Raw genomic sequence first — 8,535 nt, forward strand, 5'->3', positions numbered from 1 at the left:
TCAGCTGGACAAATCAGCATTTAAAAAAAAAGGAAACATCAATTACTTGCACTCTCACTACTTTCAGCTACTCAGCTTTTACCTCCTCCTCTTTTCTCTTCCCTAATCTCAAAAGAAGGCGCAACGTGAAACTGTAATTGCTTTATAAATGGCACAATTCTGCTATGAGCGTATATTTCTAAAGGCAAGGTACAAGAAACGTTTAGTGTTTCATCCAGAGACATCTGATGTATCCCAGCACGGCTTCAATTCATTGCTATGCAGCAGGAAGACTTGGCTACTTTTGCTTCATGTTTTATGATTTCCAAAAATAATCTTGAATATTAAATGTTTAATCTGTTGCAGGTTTTATTTTATCTTAGTTTTAGTTTAGTGTCATTTATTTTGAACGTTCACAGTCAAATATAATTCTTATTAGTACCCTCAAAGTATTTTAGTTTTTTTTTCATCTCTATAACATTTGTAAGTGAGGATTGACAACAAAAACACAACCAGAGATGTGTTGTTAAATTTTGTACAGTTTAAAAACATGTCTACTTTACCCACGGAGCAACTGTTGAAATAGGCCTTTTGAAGTGAATTGTCAGCAACAAACAGCTGATTTAGACTTCTGCGTCAAGTTGTCACTGAGGCTACGGCACACACGTACGCAGAGCCTAGCTACGTAGCTAACCTGCACCTCCCCAGAAATGCAACCATGCTTCTCCACAATTTTCAAATTGATTGTTTTGGATCAGTAAAGAATTGGTGAGGTTCGCTGAGGAGGTCTGGAGATACAGACATTTGTGTGACTTGTGTTTGTCAAAATTCGGTTTGCACACAAGTATAAATGGCTCGCACTGGCGCAGGCTGTGTCCCACAGTAGTACTCTAAAAGCACCTTAACAGTTAGCAGGCTAATGATTGGCTAACTTTGTCTAGGAAATGGAAAGTCATAATGAAAGGATGAGGCCATTGGGAAAATCAATATTTTCCTGAGACATATATGACAGAATTGTAAAGATTCTTAAGTATGACAGCATTTGAAGGCAGCACAAGAAACTTTTACCCCATGTACAACAGACTGTGATGTGTAAAACATGTAACTCTCTTCAGAAACTTTCAAGAAGAACTTACACACAGAGCCCAACCACTAGTTTATTGTCCACAATTCAGATTTATATTATGTACTTAAACCAGCCCACATGCGCACACAGTGCACATAAAGTATAACTGTGTAATTTTCTTCACACTATGCTATTTAAAGCTGTGTTTGTTTGCAGAATTTAATATATGACATGTAAAAAAAAAAAAAAAAAGAAAAGAAAAGGCACAGAGCTGAAACCACAGACGGACGTAGTATCAGAATGAGAGAAAATTAAAAAGTGCATTGACGATAAAAAATCAAATAAGTGTGCGATAGAAGAGGACACATGGGTATCATGGTGGCTGAAAGAATACAGCATAAAAGACAAACAAAAGAAAACCCCTGACAGGTAACATCCTGTCTTGAAAGAGAAGATTGACAGATGAAAGGGATAAACAGACCGGCTTTGCCCAATAATAGGAGAGACACTCTTCTACCTCCTTGTTTTTTTTTTTTTTTTACCTCTTTGCAGCATTTTACTTTGCAGCCTCCTCCTCCTCCTCCTCCAGCCACTTTGCTTTGATTCAGCTCTGTATCTGTATTTTAAATGACTCAATTACACGGGATCCCGCGGTGAAAATTACGGATGTTTTCCACTATTTCTCTCCACTGGGACACCATGACCCTCCCTGGCTCCAATAACCCACCCCCTTCCTCCTCTTTTCTCCATCCCTCTCTCCTGGCCCCCCTCTCCACCTGTCCCATTTTCCCTACTCTCTCGCAGTCGCCCATTTTTCTTGATAAACATTCGCTCTGCTGTGCGTATCGGAGGCTGAGAGGAAATAATAGCTAAATGGTCTTGTTTGTGAGCTCCCTGCACGGCGAGCTGACAAAGAGTGTTTTGCAGGTAATTCTTCTGCTGTCGCCGCAAAACAAGCCGCAGAGAAGACTTTCTTAGGGATGACACGAGGCGCTGTTCAAATCCAAACACCAGGCACGACAGAAATAAAAGCACATCAGCAGGTAGAGCTGCAGAGATGGACAGAATGTTTTTTTTTTTTTTATTCATCCAAAGAAAAGCTGTGAGTTGTGATTCTTTTCGGCACTTTAAACCCACAGCTTACGCGGCCCTGAGGTGTTCTGAAAGTGGAACCTAGCCCTGCAGTCTGTGTTGAATCTACTTTCGAGATAAAACCCTCACCTACCTACCGCTGTGTTGCTCATACTTGCTGAGGTGCAAAGTGGCGAGTAATGCTCAGCCAAAGCACACGGCTGGATCAGCGTTAAGGTGGCAGCGCATCCACAAGTCCCGGCGAGCAAAACAGCTCTTCCTCATTTCACGCGCACACAACGGAGAGTGTATTTCACCGAGCTGTCCGACAAACGCTTGCCATGCATAATTTAGCAGCTTGTGACTTATAGGATCCAGAATCTAAGTCTGGACCACTGATAGTTTACCTCCCCCAAACCCTCAGTACTCCCAAATAATCCCAAAATCCATGTCAAACAGAATGAGTCAGTTACTTAAAAGCAATATTTATTTTACTAGTTTGACCGTTTGACAGCATTAGATTCACAGAAATGACATGAAATGTGTTTTAGTTTTTCTTTTCTTAAAGAAATGCAGAATGAATAAATAAATGCATCTGTTTTTCTGTATGGAGATAATAGCTTCCAGTTACTAAGGTAATTTAAATGTGAAGTGAGGCACATTTAAATCAGTCAAATAAGGATTTTATTTTGCTAGGATGTTAGGATTTAAACATAAAGGAAACATTTTAAAAAATACATTTAAGCGTGCAAATAACCATCCATATTTTTTCAAGACACAGACCTGAGATCCCTGTTATTTTTGATGGGTAGCAGTGGAGAAAGACAGAATGTAATAGGGGGCACAGTCCTACTCCACTGAGGACCGTATCCCTGGTTTCAACCAAAACTCCCCATTAACTTGAAAAAACCTTAAACAGAACTCAGTTTGTAATGCAGGACCCATTCGCTTCGGTCTGGACGGGTCGCAAGACAAAAAAAAAAAAAAAAAAGAGTAAAGTGGGACAGAATATAATATAATATTCAACATTTCATAGGGATTAGGCTCACATGCAGCATACAGCACATATATGTTACATCAAGAAATACATGTTCATATTGACTGCTGCTGTGTTGAAAGAGAAAACTTTTCTTCTTCAAGTACCCCCTAATTTCAGGACTTATTTGGCTCAGTAATGAAGGCCGGTTAAACACCCATCCCAAACGGACTGCTGCATACCCTGTGGTGTAATTCAGGCACCATCGGAAAACACTGCATTACCATCCATCATAACACACGCCATAACAACCAAATAACCAGCGCCATTAAACATTTAGATCATCCAAGGGATTCTCTGAAAACGGGGCAGACAAAGCTGCCAGCGTGGCCACCTTGAACCTGATAGGCCCTTCATCCATTCACCGCCGCACAGAGCAACAGATCGAACAACATAAAGAGTGTGTGCCAGCAAACAAACCCCACCATCAGACGCCCCCCGGGAGAGGAGGGGAAGGGGAGAGGCACGAGGAGATAAATCTATTGATTAGAGATCAACACACTGCATTGGTGAAGCCCCAGGGGACCTGAGAAGTGGAGGGTGGCGTAATGGATTTTTTTTTTAGACAACTTGTATAGTGTTCGATTGAATGAAAGAATTACAGAAGTTATATTTTCAGACCAGATTAAAGGACAATTTCAACAGGTCATAGGCTTTTGATGGAGTTGAAAAAGACACACAAAGCAGACTAAAGTATGTCCATGCAGCTCTTCTAAAAAGAAAATATACAAGAATTAATGAGTAGAGCTTTAAGTAAGACATGTAGAAGGTGAAATAGAAATAAATAGAGCATGATGAATGTAATTTTCAATCAAAACTTCACTGAATGATCACAAGATTTATATTACACACTGCATTAGAGAGGAGTTTACATTCTGCGGTCATTAGCATATTTGTTAGTAAATGTATAATATACAATTATTATTTTAGTTTTGTCAGTCAGTGTGTTAACATGCATGTGAAAAAAAAAAAAATTATTGCCTTAATCGGACTCTAAGAGGAGAACTTAAGTGTATGTTAACACGTTCTCATTATCCGATAGAGACGTCCAGATAATTGGAATTCGATTTTCTCCGGCATGTATACGGTAACCGCAGTTTTCAATTGGATAATGCGTGTGCGCATGCTCCACAACCACTGCGCTGGCGGTCACAGAAGAAGAAGGTAAACGGAGCCACTAGAAGAACCGTCTGAAGGATAACATGTAACTTACCTGCACCAGAAGTAGCGCGAACATTACGTACAAGATTAAAAAATTTACTATTGTCCCTATGGTTGTTGTTTGAAATGCCGGTCTGCCGTATTAACGTGGTATTAACCCGCTGAAAAGACACATAGTCACCTAGTGTGGAGAAGGAGGACATGTTCCCATCAGTTATTCGATTTTCTCCGCTGCATTTAAACTGGGAAAAGGACTGTAGTCAGAAAGTCGAATTTTGAGGATTGCACGATTAAGCTCTGCATGTAAACGCACTGAATGACAACCAGAAAACACACTGAACACGAATTTACTGTGTAAATGTTAGATGATAAGATCAATACCAATCTGACTTGTTAATGTTTAAGGATCGGCAGCCAGTTAGCGTAGCCTACTTCATCATCTTCTACTACCGCTTAATCCTCACTAGGGTCGCAGGGGGTTGCTGGAGCCTATTGCAGCTGGCATCGGGCGAGAGGCAGGGTACACACTGGACAGGTCGCCAGCCTATCGCAGTGCTAACACATAGACAAACAACCATTCACACTCACATTCACAGCCAGGGTAAATTTAGAGTCACCAATCAGCCCAGAATGGCACGAGCTGGACTCGAACCCGCATCAGCCACTGTGCCACCCGCGTAGCCTACCTTAGCATCAAAATGGAAACAGGGAGAAGAAGACTAGCTATTGTCCCAAAAAGCCCCCTAAAACTCAAAAATACAAAAAATGTACACAGCAGTTGAAGACACAGCTGGGTATGTTGGTTTTTGTCACATTTGGACAGAGCAAGGTTTGGCTAACTGGCAGATGGTTGTAGCTGGTACTGGACAGATGTGAGAGTGGAGTTTATCTAAAATGTCAAAATACTCTATTAAGCTTTCTTATTAAAGACGCTGGGGAGATATGATCCTTGTCGGCTACCTTGAATTGTTTTAGTTTTACACCGTATAATATGGACATAGCCAGAGTACTTGTGTTTCAAAAACACAGGGCCTACATTACCCACAATTCCCTGATAGCTGGGTCCAGCATTAGCTTGCAGGAAACTATACATGCTCTAAAACCTTTATCACATGTATATATGTAACTATTTCTCATAAGACCATCGAACACGTGAAAAATGTTGAGTTCCCTCTTGAGTACTAATTACATCTATAAATATAGATATTTCTATATTATATATATATATATCAAAATGCACCTCAGCGTGTCCATGAACTCTGCAATTGTAGCAATCATACCAGAGAAACTTAATGCCGTATTGGAAAAAGGTGATCGATTCTTGTTAGCCCCAAAGAGCCTGCAGACTCCAGGCTAGTCAATGTCAGCGGGTAGTTTAGCTACATTTTGTTGTAACAGGAGACAGGGAAGTCTTAACACTCATTAACCCTTTTAGATGGGCAACACTGAGCAGCAGGCAAAATATTTCTATTTTTCCATCAATATTTCATCACCGGCTCAGGACCAACACAGCCAGGGGCTTCGGCCGTAATGGTCCCATCTGTCTATGGATCTTTAGGACATTGCTGTATGGGTGTCCTTTGACACCAGAAAATCGGCTTTGACATCAAGGTAACAACACACACAACACAGCACAACACACGCCCTGAACGTTAGCTAGCCTGGAAGGCAAAGTGTATCCTGCTTTATTTTTCATGGTTCCTCACAGATGGCCTCTTGATGTTGCAGCAGGAGATCAAGTTTCAGTAGAATGAATGAATGAAGTGCACACAGGAGCTGTTAGCACACATCACCTACGGCAGAACATAAGTGGCATTTATTATTATTTACCCAGTACGCGAGCCGCAGAATTAACTAATTAATACAACTAGTGATGAAACGTCCATCTCAGCCGATCGCTGCTCAGTTGCCTCTTTGCTTTCACGATCCATATTCAGTCAAAAAGCCATCAAGAAAAAACAACTTCACGTAGATATTAAAACATCCTTTTCCATCAAATGAAAATAAGAAGTATAAATAATATATTAATAGTAAGGTAGCTGAATTGTAAATCACTCATTGTTTCTTAGCTGTAAGAGAGTGACCTCATCATCTTTGCCAGGACCATTAGCTTTCCGCTAAAACCTCCGGGGACCTGTCCATTAACCCCTTACCTGCTAAGTAAAGTAGCATTAAGTGAAATGTTGAGAGGCAATTGGCAGTTCACCGAGAAACGACGAAGCCTGCTTTTCACAGGCAGGAGGAAATTTAGCTGAATTTATGGGCAAATGCTTTGTGCCGCCATGTGCTCCGGAGGTAGGCAGAGTGAAAACTCCCAGGAAGGACCAGAGACAGAGGTACAGACATAAAGAGCCTCACTCCGTCTCCCCGGGTTTGGGTTACACACAAACCATAGTGGAGGGGAGCCACTTTGGCCTCTAATTGGTGGTAATTAACCCTCTGTGGTCATTGTTCCAGTCTTACTGTGTTTTCAGAGGTCAGCGAACACGGGGAGCCTGACAGGTAGATGACGAGCTCAGATTGAATGACGGCGAAATATTCTGGAAGGCCGCAGACGCTCTCACACGTACTTTATATGAGATTTACCAATATACGTAGTTAAATTATTACCAAACGGAACGATGGCTTAGACGCCATCCAAAAAAGATGTTTCATATTCTGGCAGCTCAAGAGTTCTTCTTAAAATAGGGCACATCTAAATTGTTGTCATTTAAAGATATAAATCCCACAACTTTGGTTTGAAGGCTGCGCCCTCGTCACCAGCGGCCCTCTGCACTTCAACTCAAAAGGTCGCAGACCCTGAACCTGAACAAAAGCCTCTTTTGTCCGCGCGCTGTTGGAGAGTGACAAGCTCTTGAAGGTTAGTCGACCTGGACTCCCGAGGAGACACTGTGACACAGGAGCGTCCATTAGGGCTCGGCCCTGTGACGCCGCCGACTTTCATGTCGCGCTATTGTTACACGGCTTTCCCCTGAGAGGTAGACACGGAGTGGGTAATGAGGGGTAATTGGTCCAGGGTCAAGGATGATTAATTCCCTTGGTCAGGTGTCAGCCAGTTGTCATACCTGGCTGGCTAGGTAGGTAGGTAGACAGGTAGGAGGGAGGGGAAGGCGAACGGAATATGAGACGTGCTATATGAGTAACTAATGCGCGCACACCTACACAGTCAGGCTTAATCGGTTAGAGGAGCTTGCATTTAAATAAAGGCTGGAACCCACACAGATACTGTATATATATATATATATAAAAAACATCACAGCTGCTATATCAGAAAAAATTCCACAGGATCATATCTTTCCAGAACCAAAGTTGAAAGGTCACCACAATCCTCCCCCTCCAGCCGCTGAAGCCAGATTGAGATTGATAGCTGTCCCCGTCCCTCGTGCCTCTCCTTCAGCTTGACTGACTAATCTGAATACCTCTCCATCCATCCCTTCATTCTAACCGGGCAATTTTGGACACTGATTATCCTGCAACCTGTGTGTGCACGACAGTAAATGCAGGGGCTTGCTGGTAATTGACCAGGCAAAGACTGAGACGCCTGCCGTGTAATTGAGCGGGGGCTGAGGGGCTCTTGCGGGACTGAAAGGGTCCGAGGGCTCCTCATTGCCCATTAGACCTGGCGGGGGGTCTCCTGCGCCTGTGGACTCGATCACGGGGCCCACCCTGTACCCGGCGCTCGGATGCAGGGCTCAAACCTTTCAGTGGTGGGGACTGGGGATAGAAACGGCGAAATAGGAGTAAATCTGAATGAGGCGGCGGTAACTTTCCATGAGGGACGACCCACTCAGTCTTTTTAAGAGTTCGGGAAAACCACTTCAAATTATTATTGACATTCATCACCGAACATGACTTAAATGACAGAGTAACGTTTGCTGTCAGCATTTGGGAATTTTCTTTTATGCTGCGTTTAATAAAAACACAATTTTTACTTTAATTACCAAGCTGGGTGTCTACTTGACGACTTAGCCGAAGGATTATGAGCGAAGTGAAAACAGATGGCATCACGTGTCTCTTGCTTGTTTGCCATTAGCACTCTCTTTTTGATTATGCCAGTATAATGCAAGGATTAAGGGTGAGGCAGCAGAACCAGCGATAGCATTTTTTTAACCATGCATTTTTAAAATCTTTCTACCAAAAAAAAAAAGGGCATACAATGCCCACAATGCATCTTGGCCACTGTCACTTTTGGGTATTTGAGTACGTGTTGCTGCCTTTAAAT

Source organism: Mugil cephalus, chromosome 19 (genome assembly GCF_022458985.1).
Source record: "Mugil cephalus isolate CIBA_MC_2020 chromosome 19, CIBA_Mcephalus_1.1, whole genome shotgun sequence".
NCBI classification, from domain to species: Eukaryota; Metazoa; Chordata; class Actinopteri; order Mugiliformes; family Mugilidae; genus Mugil; species Mugil cephalus.